At 39.4% G+C, this 17782-nt stretch overlaps 1 pseudogene; it reads right to left on the bottom strand.

The window, feature by feature from the left end:
• Positions 1-236: 236 nt before the first annotated feature.
• On the bottom strand, positions 237-8047 carry LOC124869824 (annotated as a pseudogene).
• Between the last annotated feature and the right edge of the window lie 9735 nt (positions 8048-17782).

Genomic DNA, 17782 nt, shown 5'->3' with positions numbered 1-17782 from the left:
AATCCTGGAGAACTGGTTTGCTACAGGAGTGGGAAAAAAACATTGTTTGAAACACAGGAATAATGAACAAGAAATAGTGGTTTGATTAGTGAAAGCTTAGTAACATGGATAATTGAATCAATGTTTTGTGGTACAAAACAAGAAAACAACTTGGAATTCTTCTGAGATTATCAGAATACATGGCTAAATATATTATTCAAAGAGTTATATTAATATACCCATCACTAATAAAACATTTACCGAAACATGTTGTTTGGGTCAAGGGAGGCTACCCATAACTGTAGGAATCAGGATAGTAATTACAGGTCCCTCTGCCATGACACTCAATAAAAGGCACTTGGCGGAAATTTTCCATGCATGACCCAGGAGACGTCAGGTGTTGGGAGGATCCTTCTGCTACAACTCCTGTTTGCTGGAAGATGTAATAATAAAAAGAAAGCAGAATATGGTTTTTATTGAGATCAAGAAATCCAAGAGCTAAAATGCTCTCTTTCTTACCAAGATAACTGAATAACCAGTCCATAGGGCCTCCCAGCCCCTGGGATATTCAGGTGTCTGAGTGTTCTGGCTATGGATCGCTAATATTTTGGAGGTTGTTTCACAAACTTAGCACCTAAATCATGAATGCAAACAGGGAGCTGTGATGAGATGAAAGAAGTTCTCAAATAAAACTGTATTAACACACAAACATTTGATCCTCATTGTCTGAGATAAAATGAGACTGAAAGGTTACTGTTCGATAGGATTACCTTAATTACTCCTGTTTACTACTTGCAATGCTAATGAAACAGAGAGAATATGCTGACATTTATTCATTACTTACTTTACAGTCAGACGTTTACATACACCAAGGCCCTGATCTTCAGAAATCCCAAGTAGGGGCCGCTAAATTGCTTGTACAAAACAAAAAAAATGCAATGAGAGGGCATATTGTATGTGATTTTCAAAGATTGCGCATGTAATTGATAGTAGGTGCAAAAGAGGTGCAAACCGCCCTATTTAAATGAGAAAATTGCATGTGCTACTGGCTGGCTGCTATTGCCACCATTGGAACAAGAGGAAAAGCGAAGAAAAGCTGTGTTGCTTGAAACAAATGATCCAGTTGCTGATTTTTTCCTTCTGTTCCATTCTTCTGCTACTTTTCTGGACTGCTAGAGTAAGGTAAATTTTGTCTTCGCTATTCACAGCAGCAGGCTTCTCATTGCAGCCTCTGCCCTGACAAGATTATTCCCCCTCTATGTTCATTTGCGCTGGGTGCTTTTTAGTGTTTAATTGCAGATACAGAAGGCTGAGTTTGAAGTTGTTCTGCGAGCAGATGCTTTATGTTCAGACTGACCCAGTGAAGCAAACACTACATTCTGCTTTGCCTTTAATAAAAATATTGGATAACAGGCCATTGCCCAGCAGGGTAGAGCTGTGTCCTGAGTAGTGCACACCCTCTGGCCTCAGTGCGCACACGCGGCAGCCGGTCAGTACTGCATCTGCACAGATTGTTAACGATGTTGCTCGGCTTAACTCGCAACGGTTTCAGCTTACAAATTGGCCAATCAATATTAACAATAAAAAAGACAAATATGTCTGTTAATGAATTAATTAGAGGTTTGCCTCTGCAATCTATGCTTCCTTCTTGCCAAAGTGACAGCAGACATTTTTGCATTCCAGTTAGCACCTGCATTTCAAACTTGCTAAATCTCATCGCAAAAACAGCACCTGCAATCCATTTCAGGTTTGATAAATCGCATTGCAGGTGGTCTTGCATATCCCCCTCCCATAAATTTGCGTGTTTGGGTCATTATTATGCGTTTTACATATTTATGAAGGCAAACATGCTAAAAGATTTGTGTCCGCTATTCCGCTGATTTTAGACACACAATCCAATTAGCACCTGGTTTGTAGATCAGCTTTGCGGACACAAACAGGTTTGCGTGTGGTTTTGTACATGCGAAACCTTTGAAGATCAGGCCCTATAAGTACTATGCCCTTAAATAATTTGTGAAGCCTAGATGAAGATGTTATAGCTTTTAAACTTCTGAAAATTGACAACATTTTAATGAAATGGAGGGACATTTGATGTATTTTAAACAAGACCTTAAATACATTCCTTCTTTGTGTGACAACAGAGGAAAATAAAAAACACAAATAAGGCAAGATGACGGAAGGAGAAATGCGGACCTCAACAAGTCTGGTTCATCCTTTAGTACAAGTTACAAGATCCCTGGAGGTTTTACTTCATAGGATTATGCCAAGTTGTGATAGCATGTAAATTGTTAAGAAAATAAGTGGATTCTGTGTCCCAGAGATAAATGTGTTTTGGTGTGAAATGCGTGAATAAACAATGAAGCAAAAGCAAATGAAATTGAAAACATAATGGCTTAAGTTTAGAAAAAGTGAGTCATTATCCATAGTTCAACAAGTCCGAAACCAAAATGGTCTGGAAAGCCCCTCTGCAAGGAAAAAATCCAAAAGGCAACAAAGAAACAGACTACCGTTTGCAAGTGTACCACCTTGTGGTCTGATTAAATAAAAATTCAAGTGTTGACCATCATAACATTTTGAGAATAAAAATGTATTTTTTCAAATGGACAATCACCATATCCATTCTATCAAATTAGTTACAAAGTGAGTTATTGAAAACAAAGTCAATGTTTTAGAGGCTTGATCACAAAGGCCCGATCTAGGTCTCATGGGAAATTTGTGGGCACTGCAAAAAAGGTTAGACAGTCAGACAAACCTGACTCAGTTACACCAGTTTGATAAGGAGGAATGGGCCAAAATTCTTCTTTTGTTTTTTTACCGTGTCCTGCCTGACAGAGTAGCCCTCAGAATTGTTGTCTGAGTACCAAGAAAAAAGCCCAACAGATTTACTTTCACAAGTGGAGCATTACAGCTAATGCTTTAAGGCTCTGCTTGATATTTATAAAATAAACTTTTAGAAACTGCTTTCGGATTGTTTAAATTGTTATGGACACGGAGAAAGAAAATATAAAGCACAAACGAGAGAGAGGTGAAGCAAAAAGGAAAAGGGGAGAAAAGGAGAAAACAATGGAGGAAAGAAATAAGGATAAATAGAATACAAGATAACACCCTGCTTGCTTCTACACCTGCAGAAATGTTCATGTTAACAGCTTTTTTACCAAACATTGCATGGTACTTATGAATGCAAGATGTATTTAGTGGTAAATCCGGGTCAATATAGAACATTTGTGTATTTGTTAACACCTGAATCTAAAGACCTGTGGGTCTGAGTGTGTGCGCGCTTGTGTATACAAGGTTTCTCCATAAAAATATGCAATAGCGAGAGTGAGGAGCCACAGACCTGTACCCCTGGACCCGGGACAGATACCGAGGAGATCCAAGCCACAGACATCCAAAGGCCCCCCAGATCATACGGAACCCAAGGAGAACCACCGCCGGACCTACCGTAACCCCCAGAAGCCCCATGGAGCTGCAGCGACGAGCCCACACGCCCCGCCGGCAGCCATCTACAGCCGAGCAGATCCAGCCATGGACCCAGAGACCCGAGATCCTGGGACATATCACTCCCTAAGCAGAGGCCCGACTGAGCCCAGGGGTCCAGGCCCCGGTAAGCAGCCACCGGGAGTGAGCCTGCACACACCAAAGCACTCAGCCCCGGACACTGAGAAACACAAGTACACCTGCGAGGAGAGACACCAACCACTGGCAGGTAGTGTGGCAGGGAGGAAATAGGCCCCAAATTTGATGGGGGGCCTAAACTGATCCAGAAGAGGGAACAGTCCAAGACCCAACCTGACACAAAAAACAAGCACACACAATCACAATCACACATTCCCACCCTCATGCATACACATGAAAACACTCACAGCCACGCACCCAACATAAAGGCAAACAACAATGGACGTTGTACACTCACTCACACTCCCCATACATACTCTATACTCCCAAGTCCAGGTGCCGATACCGATACACCATAGGGGAAACCAGCCCCTGGATGCAGGAGGTGGTCCCCTTCCCTCTGGGGGTGGAGACAGGCAGACCGCCCCAGCACCTGAACCTGGTCCGTGTTAGCCCGGGCTCGTGCCTGAACCTGAGCGACCCCGACCAGGACCCCGACCCCCTGCCCTGACCCCAGTCCCCAACGACCTCTAGATCTGAAAGGCAGTTCTATCAAATGCTAAGGAAATTTATGCAAATGCATGTCTTTGAAAAAATAATAAATAAAGTAATGAAGAATTCTTTCTCTTAATATTTTGTCGTTTAGGAAATAGGAATAAATTAGGTCATCATAGCTGATCTAAAACAGGAAAGGTTTAGTCTGATATAATAGAATTCAATAAGAACCCAAAGGTTTTGTGTCTTTTTATTGTGTATACAAACCTCTCGTTGTACATTGTATATACTTTAAATAAACATCTTCTGAATAATGCGGAAGGGAGTGCATGTGCATACTGTTGTCTGACCTGCTGATGTGGGGGGAAAGTTTATCAGCTGTGATGGCAACCATGCTGGCAGGCATGGGCTTATCAGTGGACAGCCAGTATGAGTAGTCATTGCGAGAAGCATAGGGGCAGGTACTTTCTGTGTCACAGAACAGGAAGAGCATGGTGGAGAAACGAAGGAGACAGCTTCCCATTGTGCCTGAGAGTTTAGGAAAAAACCTTAGAGAAATGTTTTATTGTGATCCAAGTAAAGACACAGATTACTATAATCAATAAAATACACATTATTTCTGGATTGATGATCCTTATCTTAATACCTAGGTTCTTGCCATGAGCTCTCTCATTTCCATTGATGAAAAGGAGGGAATATCCAGATTAGATGAGAGTTGTGCCATTAGGGCAGTCAGAGACCTTAATGCTCTGACTGTGTCTGGCAATCAGGAAACCATCAGTATAACATGCTGTTGCTCTCCCAGGCAAACCTCTCAGTCCCTTTTGGCCAGTGATTCCTGGTATGCCTATTTGACCTAAAGAGCATATTTAAGTATCACATGTAATACAGGCAACTTTAACTCTTTAACTTTAAATATTTTTTTAGGTTTGAGCTTTAAGGATTTTCTATGAATGTTTGTGCAATTTCTCACAGTTAAACCTATACTGAAAAGAAAACAAAGAGGAAAAAAAGCAGAAGAGAGGATTTAAGAGCCAGAATATATTCACTGGCCATTTCATTACGTTGCCTTGATAGTAAAAGGTTGGACCCCCTTTTACCTTTCCAACTAAATATGATGATATACTGTAGATTTAACAACGCTATAGAAACATTGCTCAAAGATTTTGGTCCATATATTGACATGATAGAACACAGTTGCTGCAGATTTGCTTGCTGCACATCTGTATATGATCCAATTCCCCAGTTCCAACATGTTCCAGATTTGCTATGCTGAATTGAGATCTTGTTACTATGGAGGTAATTGAAAAACAGTGAGTTCATTATCATGTTCAAGAAATTAGTTTGAGATGGTTTGTGTCATGGTGCCTCATTCTTCTGGAAGTAGCCATTAGAAGATGGGTGCACTGTGGTCTTAAAGGAATGGACATAGTCAGCTATGTCACTGAGGTAGGCTGAGGTGGTTAAACAACGCTCAGTTAAGCTAAGGGACCAAAATTGTCCTAAAAAAATATCCCCCACAGCATTACATTGCTACATGCTAGGATGGATCCATGCTTCAGTTATGTTTATGCCAAATTCCGACTCTACAATCTGAATGTGCCACAGGCTCATGTAACATGGAACAAATACACACAGGAACAAACCTGGCAGTCCAGCTTTTCCCTTGTCTAGGATCTCCTTTTTCAACTTTTTACGTAGAACATTGCAATAGTTTCAAAGAATTAGGTTGTGCTCACAACCTCCGGCATAAATACCACTTAAGTAGATATTGCAGACTAAAGCGAACTGAAGTCTGATAAAACTTATTTTTCTTTGTCTCCAGTATTCTAGGCATTTCATCACTGTTGTTGAAACATAAATCAGTTGTGCTCCAGTATTCTTTTGCAGTGATAGATAACACTTTTGTTTGCAGTTGAAAGATGATAGATTACCGAGAGGGCCATGAATTCCGGAGAGACCAGGATCCCCACTTGGTCTTGGGAATCCGGGCATACCAGGTGGACCCTTAAAAGGTATAGGGGACACAAAAAGTCAAAGATTAGACTTTGAGTCCTGCAGTGAGACTTTGATTTACCACTTCTTACATAAACACACACAAGTAGCAGTGTACACAGAAAACTTTTGCAATGAATTCTTGCCTCTTTTAAAAAATAAAAGATGCATTTATGTAACATTTCCAGTTACATAAATTTACACATTTGAATCATTTTCAGAAGCTAAACAACAACAGAATGCAATGTTCAATATTCATTATTACAAATTTATTGTTAAAACATTTTGTCTGTAGCAAATGTTATAATTACTTACATGTGGTCCTTGAGGGCCTGGATCTCCTCTAGGCCCACTATAACATGAGTTTCCTAAAAAACCTGGATCTCCTCTGTCTCCTTTAAACCCTGGTATTGTGTAGATAACATATATTCTCTAACATACTCACCTCTATTTTCTGGATTGCCAGGGATCACCTTTGGGCCCTGTGACACAAGTCCCTTCTTTTCAGGACAACCATGGTTGTCCTGTTTCATCATGAAGTCCAGGTAGACCTGGAAGTCCCCTTTCCCCTGTTGGTCCTGGTCTCCTTGTAACAAACAAGGCAGGTGGACCAGCATACCCAGGAGGCCCTATGTTGCAGAAAAAAGCCCAAAACAAAATTAATATAAGTATTCTTAATAAGTAATAAAGCTATTTTCTTTTATAAAGGAACTAATTGTTTAGTGAATAAATAAACATAAATGGTGTGCATCTTTTATAAGTTTTCCTTGCAGTGCTTCTGGTTTAAAGATTTGTTGTATGCTAAGTGAAACTACAGTTAAGCCCCAAATTAGTCACACCTTTGACAGATTTAGATTACAATATATTTCCATTCAACCAACAAGTTTGTTTTTGATAGAAAATAAAAAAATGGCATGCAGAAAATGATCTCTTTATTGGCATTACATCGTTTAAATACTGTTAATAATTACCACCTGTCTAAAAAACAATCCCTAAGTGAGTAAAATATAAACATTATAGAATGTAATTTTTAATATTTTCTAGTTGGGTACTGTATTTTGTGAAAAATAGAAATACTAAATAAGTCTTAAATGTTTTAAGGCTTAATTAGTACAATTTCTTGCCAAATCAGCAGGATTTTTTGCAAGTGCACAGTAACACATGTGTATTGACAAAGGCAGACAATGGTAAATTGTCTCATTCCGGCCTATAAAACTGTCGCAAACAAAAAACGTTTTAAAGAAAAGGCAAAATGAGTGCAGTAGCAGTAGCGCTGTAATTGAATTACAAAGATGATCCTGCCGAGCTCTTGTCTGCACTTTGGTCCGATCCAAAACCACATCGTGACATCACCTAGACGGCCAGGCAAACCAAACTCAGGTAAACCTACATTTCCCTTTCTCCTGGCAAGCCATTAGCTCCTTGCGGGCTCCTTGGGGAATCAATGGAGAACAACATGTTTATAGATTAATGGAAAATATTAAATTAAAGGGAAGAAAATTATAAACCAAATCTCTTGCATATCCATTACATTTTACACATTTCCTTCTTCTAAATGTTCCATTAAAGGATATTACATGTCAATAATTGATTCACCTGTATGTCCTGGATAATCATCAGGTCCTGGTAATCCTTCTAGTCCAGGTAAACAGTTACATAAATCTTTGCTACCAGTAAGCCCTGGAGGGCCAACAAAACCCTTTCTTCCTATAGGAACCATACAATAATATGGAAATTGTCTGTAATTCATACAGTGTCTGGATCAAGAAATCCTTATCATTATTGTAATTCTAAACTTTTAGTACTTAGTTATAATTACCTTTTTCTCCAGGAGGCCCATGTTTGCCTATCAATCCAGGATTTCTTGGAAGACCAGGCATTCCAGGATCACCTGCAGGCCCTGGAGCTCCATTTTCACCAGATGGTCCTGGAAGACCCAGACGACCAGAGTCTCCATGGCCATTGTCACCCTAATGGATGTAATAATTAATTACTTAACCAATAATTTAGTCAATAATGGTAAGAATCTATAGAGCAGAAAAAGTACCCCCCTCATAATTTCAGGTGTTTACTTGCTAAATTAATCTGTTACCTTAGATCTCTTTGTTTTAAAGAAAATAATAAAAACAAACTTAATTTTTAATTAAAAAACAAAAACCTAAAGAATTGCTGTAGAGCGTAAATGTCCACAGATGTACAAAGGTAAAACCCAACCTATAATCCCTGGGGGACCAGGCTGAACTTTATTACCTGAATATCACAATCAAAACATGTACTTACATGAACACAAAATCATTTTAAATTGACTTTTTTTCCTATAAATTTGAGCAAATGATAAATCTTTCCTAGGTTTGGATGCAGCCTCCCAGAGGCTCAGTGATCCTGCCATTCTCTGCTCTACTCTCTATGAATCTTCTACTTTATATAAATATTTGCTTATGATCAGACAGTCAAGGTATCAATGTATGTATGTAATTCTGGACTGATTATCAGTTTTTTTTTATTCTAATACATTGTTGTTCAATAAAAACATGTTTTGTAGTGTGTTAATCAGTGTTTAGTAATTATTGTGAAAGAATCAAGCAGTTGTAAAGCAGCAACTCTGGCCAGATGCAGGTTGGTAAAAAATTAAATGTAATATAATTATTACAATTTTACCTGCTTATGAATCCAGTGCTAGTTAAGGATTAATGGAAAGAATTAATCAACTTTATCAAAATCAGAATCAACAACCTTTTATTGCCAAGTACGTTTTTGGACATACAAGGAATTTGTTTTGGCGTAGTCGGTGCAATACAGTACTCAAATTAAACATTATAAACATAGCTACAATATAAATATAAATATATGTGCACAGTTTTAAGTGAGTGAGAGTAAATGTAGAGCAGTATGTAGAGCAGTATAAGATGCGAGAGCGGTACAACAGTGCAGGTGATCAATGTGCAAGTATGGCAGTACAAGTAAAGCAGAGGTCCAAGCTGAGATGCATGTATAAATCTAAAGGTGCTTATCATGTATTATTTATATGTTGAACTGGGATTCCTATTAAAACACATCCTGGGGCTTTCAGTAGAAAAGTGGCTATTAACCATTTGTTAATAGCAACTTTAACTATCTGTAAACATCTTCCACAAGGTTTACAAGTGTGTTCATAGTTGGATGAGAAAACCAGAATTGCAGGTTGAAGTCAGGACCAGTGCAGACCAGTCAAGGTTCTCTACAACAAACGTCACTTCCATGGCTACACCTGCAGCCCAGGAAGTGATTGTAAGACCGGAATTCCTTGATTTGGTGGTTTGACCCAAAGCTTTTGGCAATATAGAAAACAACCCCATTTCCATGGTGACCAAATGTCCCAAAAAAAACAATTATCAGGAAATATATATATACAGTGCCTTGCGAAAGTACTCGGCCCCCTTGAACTGGTCAACCTCTTGCCACATTTCAGGCTTCAAACATAAAGATATAAAATTCAAATTTTTTGTGAAGAATCAACAACAAGTGGGACACAATCATGAAGTGGAATGAAATTTATTGGATGTGTTAAACTTTTTTAACAAATAAAAAACTGAAAAGTGGGGTGTGCAATATTATTCAGCCCCTTTACTTTCAGTGCAGCAAACTCACTCCAGAAGTTCAGTGAGGATCTCTGAATGATCCAAAGTTGTCCCAAATGCCTGATGATGATAAATAGAATCCACCTGTGTGTAATCAAGTCTCCGTATAATTGCACCTGCTCTGTGATAGTCTCAGGGTTCTGTTCAAAGCGCAGAGAGCATCATGAAGACCAAGGAACACACCAGGCAGGTCCGAGATACTGTGGAGACGTTTAATGCCGGATTTGGATACAAAAAGATTTCCCAAGCTTTAAACATCCCAAGGAGCACTGTGCAAGCAATCATATTGAAATGGAAGGAGGATCAGACCACTGCAAATCAACCAAGACCCGGCCGTCCCTCTAAACTTTAATCTTTAACAAGGAGAAGACTGATCAGAGATGCAGCCAAGAGGCCCATGATCACTCTGGATGAACTGCAGAGATCTACAGTGGAGGTGGGAGAGTCTGTCCATAGGACAACAATCAGTCGTACACTGCACAAATCTGGCCTTTATGGAAGAGTGGCAAGAAGAAAGCCATTTCTCAATGATATCCATAAAAAGACTTGTTTAAAGTTTGCCAGAAGCCACCTGGGAGACACACCAAACGTGGAAGAAGGTGCTCTGGTCAGATGAAACCAAAATCCAATTGTTTGGCCACAATGCAAAACGAAATGTTTGGCGTAAAAGCAACACAGCTCATCAACCTGAACACACCATCCCCACTGTCAAACATGGTGGTGGCAGCATCATGGTTTATATCTCAAAAGCTAAAAAAATGCTTCAACTACAACCCCAAATCCCTGATGAATTGAAAAGGAGGGGCCGTGGATGCAGAGCAGGAGCAAAGAGAAGAAAGAGGAGGAAGTTCAAACCATCTCTTCCATCGATTCTGATGGGCAATGTGAGATCAGGAAACACGTTGGATAAACTCCAAGCCCTACAAAGGACCCAGCCAGAGTATCTGGAATGCAGCATTATGTGTTTCACTGAGACATGGTGGCAGGATCATATCCCCGACTCCACCGTCTCTCTGCCAGGCTTTCTGACCATACGAGCAGACAGAGATTTAAAGAGGAGTGGCAATTGCAAAGGACGTGGACTGGCAGTACTTGTGAACAACAGATGGTGTAGTCCAGGACATGTTACTGTGAAGTGTCGTCTCTGCAGTCCAGATATTGAACTGTTAGCAATAAGTTTCAATCCATATTATTTACCCAGAGAGTTCACCAGTGTTATCTTGTCAACAGTATATGTTCCAGCTTTAGCTGTTGCCAACACTGCAAGTGATGCCATCAGCTCAGCTGTTGATAAGCTTCAGAAACAAAACACCACAATGCGTTTGTGGCAATATCTGGTGATTTTAACCATGCATCACTCTCTGCTACACTTGCAAATTTTCAGCAGTTTGTCAGCTGCTCTACCAGAGAAAACAAAACATTAGATTTGTTTTATGCAAATGTCAAGTACTCATACTTCTCTAAAGTCAGACCTCCTTTTGGCAAATCAGATCACAATCTTGGTTTTCTCTGCTCGAATATAAGCCCCTTGTTCAGAGACAACCTGTAATAAAGAGAACTGTGAGAAAATGGTCACAGGAAGCTGAAGAAGCCCTGCAAAGTTGCTTTGAGGCTACAGACTGGGATGCACTGTACATGGAAAGGACATAAACGCCATGCCTGAGTGTGTGACCGACTATATAAACTTAACACTATCGCCACCAGAATGGTGAGATGCTTCCCCAATAACAAACCCTGGATCTCCAGTAAATAGAAGGACCTGCTTAACAAGAAAAAAAGAGCCTTCAGAGAGGGAGACAGTGAATTATTAAGGAGTATACAGAAGCAACTTAAAGTCAAGATAAGACACAGCAAGGAGGTGTTCAAGAAGAAGCTGGAGAGCAAGCTCCAGCAAAACAATATAAGAGATGTGTGGTCAAGGATGAAGAAGATCATAGGCTTCAAGCAGAAGGAATATCAGACCGATGGATGTCTGGACAGCGCCAATGAACTTAATGCATTCTTCAATAGGTAGTTTAGAAACAAGCCCAGCATCTTCCTCTCCTGCTCATGTCCAAAAAGACATCCCACTCCTTTGACCCACAGGACCCATAGCTGTCCAGTAACACCTCAAATGTCTGTTCTTCCATGCCATCCATGGACCCTTCTGCTTCTACATGTTTGCCTTCAACCAGATCAGAAGATGCTGATGCTCCCTTTGCCTCCTCCTTCCACGTGTGAGTCTCAAGAAGTCAGGTGAAGAGACAACTGAAAAGACTGAAAGCCTGCAGGTCCAGATTGTGTCAGCCCTATAGTCCTGAAGGCCTGTGGAGAGCAGCTCTGTGGGATTCTGCAGCACCTCTTCAACCTTAGCCTGGCCCAGAAGAAGGTTCCAGTGTTGTGGAAGACCTCTTGTCTTGTTCCGGTACCAAATAAAACTCACTCATCAGTCCTCAATGACTATAGACCTGTTGCCCTTACATCCCACATCATAAAGGTCCTAGAGAGACTCCTGTTGGCCCACCTGAGTAAGCAAACAATGAACTATCAGGACCTCCATTAGTTTGCTTATCGCCGTGGAGTTGAAGATGCCATTATACACCTGCTTCAACAGACCCACTATCATCTGGACAAAGCCAGCAGCACTGTGAGGATCATGTTCCTTGATTTCTCCAGGGCATTTAACACAATTTAACCTGATTTGCTGTGTCAGAAACTCCAGAAGACTCAGGTGGATGCCTCAACAATCTCCTAGATCAAATACTACCTGACAAACAGACCACAGTTTGTGAGACTGAAGGGTTGTGTGTCTAACCAGGTAGTTAGCAGCACAGGAGCCCCACAGGGGACTGTACTCTCACCATTCCTCTTCACTCTGTACACCTCAGACTTCCAGTACAAGACAGACTCCTGTCATCTGCAGAAATTCTCAGGCACTGGAGTGCTGACTGCCCAGCCTCTTTAAGCACCTCCTGATGAGCGGTTAACAGACTGCACCTGTCGCCCTCTGGCAGTGGCAGCTCTGGCGGCATCTAGAGGCTAAACAGAGTAAGCAGCAGGCAAAAAACACAAAGCAAAACCCCACGCTCTGACACTTAGGACCCTTGGAACCCAAAAAAGCCCATGCAAAAGTGCTACTAAAATGGTTAAATATTCCTGCCATTTTTGTCATAATAGTATATTCTATTGTGTGAAGAAAAAAACAAAAATTGTCCTTTTTTAAAAATAAAATTACAAAATATTGTCATGCAAGATTCCTTCAGTCCAGAATTTGTCTAGGCCACTACAAAACCTTAATTTAATGTTTTATGGGCAATTCAGAGGTGGACTTGCTGGTGCCCTTCACATTATCTTCCTGTTGCAAAACCAAAGTATGCTTGAGCAGCGATTTAAATGTTGTTCAGGGTTCTTTGTTCACCTCTTGGATGTGTCGTTGATCCACTCTTGGAGTAATTTTGGTAGGCTGGTCACTCCTGGGAAGGTTGGCCACTATTGCATGTTTTCTAAGTTTCTCAATATTACTCAGAGCACATGTGTTGTTTTTAAGATTAACATGTTTTACTTACTTCTGTTTATATAGGGCCCAGGTGGGCCTTGGTCTCCAGGAGGCCCTTGATCACCAGTATCACCATCTAGCCCGGGATGTCCTGTATATTTACGACCAGGATCCCCAAGATTTCCCTTGTGCCCTGGGAGGCCTAGGGAAACAATTTCACCTGGTACATAAATCCCAAATTCACAACCTATATAAAAGCAATATGAGAAGAAGAATATATTTTGAATGTGACAATTACTACATCACACAAACCTGGAGGTCCAGTGGTCCCTGGAAACCCTATAACACCTAAAAAAGATTTTTGTACAATACATCAAGCATTATTTATGAAGTTTTAAGTATCATACAGAAACATCATTGATCGTTATCTATCATTCAACATAATGAATTCAGTATTTTGGAAGGAAAAACCTTGGAACTTTGAAAGTTTTCTTTCTAAAAATAGAACAGATTTTATTATTTTTTTTTGTTAAAAGCCAACCTCCTGTGGTAACCTAGTTTTTAATGTTGTAAAGAGCATGATGGTATAAAAAAATGAGAATCACTAAATACTAGATATACACATACAATTATATTAGTGCAAACTCACCTTTGCAGGTGGACCCCTGTTTCCCTTCTCACCCTAAAATACAGGATGCAATCAAAATGAATTGGATGAATGGATGGATGCATGGATAGAAGGATGGATGAATGCTGACTAACCATTCTTCTTTGTGCACCTGGATATCTGGAATCACCTTTAGGCCCAGGTCTTCCCTAAGCAGAATTGCATTGTAATCAAAACGTGCAAAACACAGATTAAACAGTAAAATGTCCTTTCATGCATTAACTACATCAGAGATTACCCCGAATCCACGTTTTCCAGGTTCACCGTCATTTCCTGGCTTTCCCTGTAAATACAATTTTGCATAACGACATCGACTTAATAAGCCATACTTTTGCTTAGCAAGACTCTGAAACGTTGCATTTTATTCTTATATTGAACAGTTTTGTTTAGCAATACAGCAAAAAGCATAGCCAACATAATTTACATTGTAATTTAAATGCAGAACTTCTTTCAAATGTGCTTAAGTTGTTTTGTCCATTAAAATACAGGCCTTTCTCAATGTATTCCAAAGCATTTTCATATCACATGTGGTTGTGCATAGAACCTAGGTAATATTTTGTAGCTGCAGTCAAGTTAAACACCTGCTCATATTTGTGTCATGGTTTGTTGGATGATTATCAAGGGGAAGAAATACAGTTATGGTAAAAGAAAGTACAGTCCCTATAAATCATACAGGTGTATCACATACAAGATCTCATCTTTACCAGGTTCTAACCTCAGTTGTACAAAACTTCACACCACACCTTTCAGCATTTTGCTATTTATGAAATCACGATGATATAAATTTGTGAAAACCCGATACAAAACAACCAGACATGTAACAGATTAATAAAACGTTTGTAATCTAATCTAGGCAGCGGGTCTAGCTACTGCTCCAGCAGCTGAACTGAATAACAAGGCTAATGCTGCACTACTGCCCTCTGTTGATCATATTTTTTTCTTCTATTCTGAGGTGTGACAGTGCTAAAATACAAAGTGTGGTCAACAACAGGCTACATGTATGGAGAAAGACATGTATTAAAATTTTTATTCTTACTTCTGGACCTGGGTTTCCTCTGTCTCCCTGTTGCCCTTTTGTGTGGTAGCTGCCACCGGGATCTCCCTAAGTAAAGATTGAGCAAGGTCAAAAATAAATTAAAAAAAATATCCCTTTGAAACAATTGTATACTTTTGAAGTTCTATGGCCAGAGACTTTCTGTTTTGTGAATTTCAAAGAGAAGCTTACAGGATCTCCTCTGCATCCTTTGTCTCCTACATCTCCTTTGTCTCATTTTACACCCTAATGAACACATAGAACTGAAGTTAGTGCTTAATGCCTGTAGGAAATATTCCTGGCAAACAGACATAACTCTCCAAACTGGATCCAAGAGTGTCATACGATCACGCGATCACATGCACCAAGTTAAGTAGGAATGAATTGCTGTTTGTGTATCCGGTATTCATTAATGAACAGGGGTAATTAAGGTACAAGCGTGGCTTGACTTTCTCTCTGTGGTCTACAGAAGCAAGCTGTGTTCCAGAGAGTTCCCAGCAGAGACCCTGTCTCTACGACGCCGAGTGGAGCAGTTTTCCCGGTCTGAAGGAAGGACAGTGGGACCGCATCACCGCGGTTACAGCTGTAATAGCAGATTATCTGCTCAGCACATGTGCTCAGTTAAGGTGTTCTGTGTTTGTGTTTTTTTTTTTTAAGTTAAGACAAACTTTAATTAAAGGTGATTTTAAACACAGAAAATCGGCCATAACGCGCCGTCCACGCTTATGCATTTTAACCCTTATATTAACGGTATTTTAAAGGCATGTGTTTGATTCTGATAAGGTATAAGCATATTTTGTTAGCTTTAACCGCTAACAGCTAAGAACACATGGTTGCCTGCTAAGATCATTTACCCAAAACGGTTGTTAGTTTTCAATCTAGAAAATATTTCCCTAAATATTATTTTACTAAACTTGAAAACTAAGTAAACATCATTAAGCCCCATTCCTCCAGAAAGATTTGGTTCTTATTCGAAATAATATTCCTTTAAATATTATTTTACTATTTCCTTAATAATATTTCTTTAAATATTATTTTAATAACTAAAGGCAGCTAATTAAACACCGTTGAGAATTGGTCATCCACAAGGTTGGTTTTATTCAGCAAATCATTCTTTAAAATATTATTTTATTGAAATAATGTTTTATCTGATGTTGCATTGTGTTTTCTAAAGGTATACCAATTATTGCTTAAGTTGGTTCCAAGACTAACTTAACTTCACTTCCAGATTCTTCAAGATAATCCTTGGTTCTCAAACATGAACATTGCATGGTAATGTTACATCACTCTTTCGGTCATGGTTTCAACCATCTTTAATCAACTTGTTTATATTGTACATAGACCATTAGTCTTCCTTATTCTTTCATTCTGCTTGGTAGTTTAGTTGGATTGTTTTAGCATAGTAAAGAGTTTGTTGATTGAAGTCATTGTTTGTGCCCCTGATAGATTTATACCCAGGATAATGGAAGCTCTTGGTCCTCTTGGCAAATTTGCTAAATCTTCCATCAGGAACCTTGGTGTAACCTTTGACTCTGCTTTCTCCTTAGATACCCACATCAAATCTCTGGTTCACTCTTGTTGTTATCATTTACGTAACCTTGTTAGTTAAGTCCCATTGTGTCACGTTCTGAACTTGAGATTGCTATCCATGCATTCATTTTCTCACGTTTTGATTACTGTAATGCTTTATTTACCTGTCTTAGCAAAAACTCCCTGGAACGTCTCCAGGTTGTTCAGAATGCTGCTGCTAGACTTCTGACAAAATCTTCAAAGTATTCCCACTCCACACCGTTACTCATCCAGCTGCACTGGCTCCCCATTAATTTCAGAGCTCAGTTTAAGATTCTGGTCCTGACTTATAGAGGTCTTCATGGCCAAACCCCAACTTATATCAGTGAACTCTTGTATCCGTACATTGCCCCCAGGTCTCTGAGGTCATGCGATAAAGTCCTACTGGCTGTACATCACACAAGGCTGAAAACTAAGGGTGATGGAGCTTTTGCAACAGTAGCTCCCCGACTCTGGAACTCTATCCCCTTATGTATAAGGACTGCGGATTCGGTGGTGTCTTTTAAAAAACAGCTAAAAACTCATCTTTTTAGGCTTGCGTTAGGTTAGTTTATTTTTGATTTTATCTTATCTTCTATTTTACATTTATAAATATATTATTCCAATTGTACTTTGTATTAGTGTTGTGAAGCACTTTGTGATCCATGTCTTGAGAGGTGCTATATAAAATAAATTTTACTTACTTACTTACTTACTTGATTGAAATATGTTTGACTTTGAGTTGACTTATTTTTGTTAATAAATTCTTGTATTTTAAGAAATTGTGTGAATTCATTCCATATGTGTGCAGAGTTTTGTTGTTCAATAATGTCAAAGCTTGGCTTATCCCTTTCAATTTTGTCCTAATACCACCGCCTTATTGAGCTTGTACAGGACAACCCTTAACACACCGAAATATTATTTAATAAAATATTAAAGTATCAATATTAAATAATATATTCACATTCATAATTACAACACTGACAAAACTGTTTCATCATGTGCATCTGCAATTTCTCAGACTTTATCAGTCCAACAGAGACATTCTGTTAATTCATACAAAAAAAAAACAGCACTTTGCATTACATTAATGTTTTGTAGAAACTGACTTTTACTTTACCATTAATGAAAGACTCCCAGTGAAAAACGCCTTAATAGTGCCTGGAGGTCCAGGTGGGCCTGGTGTCCCTCACATATCCTACATCCCATACATTAAGTTTAGTGATGTCTGACTAAAGTCTGACTCAGAATAAAGCATTAAAAAAGATATTACCTTTGGTCCTTGAGTTCATGGGGCTCCTTCTTGGCCCTGTGGGATGGATGTGGATATTTTAATTTGTGTTATAAACAACCACATC

Source organism: Girardinichthys multiradiatus, chromosome 6 (assembly GCF_021462225.1).
Source record: "Girardinichthys multiradiatus isolate DD_20200921_A chromosome 6, DD_fGirMul_XY1, whole genome shotgun sequence".
Lineage (NCBI taxonomy): Eukaryota > Metazoa > Chordata > Actinopteri > Cyprinodontiformes > Goodeidae > Girardinichthys > Girardinichthys multiradiatus.
Note: the sequence above shows the minus strand (reverse complement) of the source record. Positions and strands in the feature narration are given on the sequence as shown.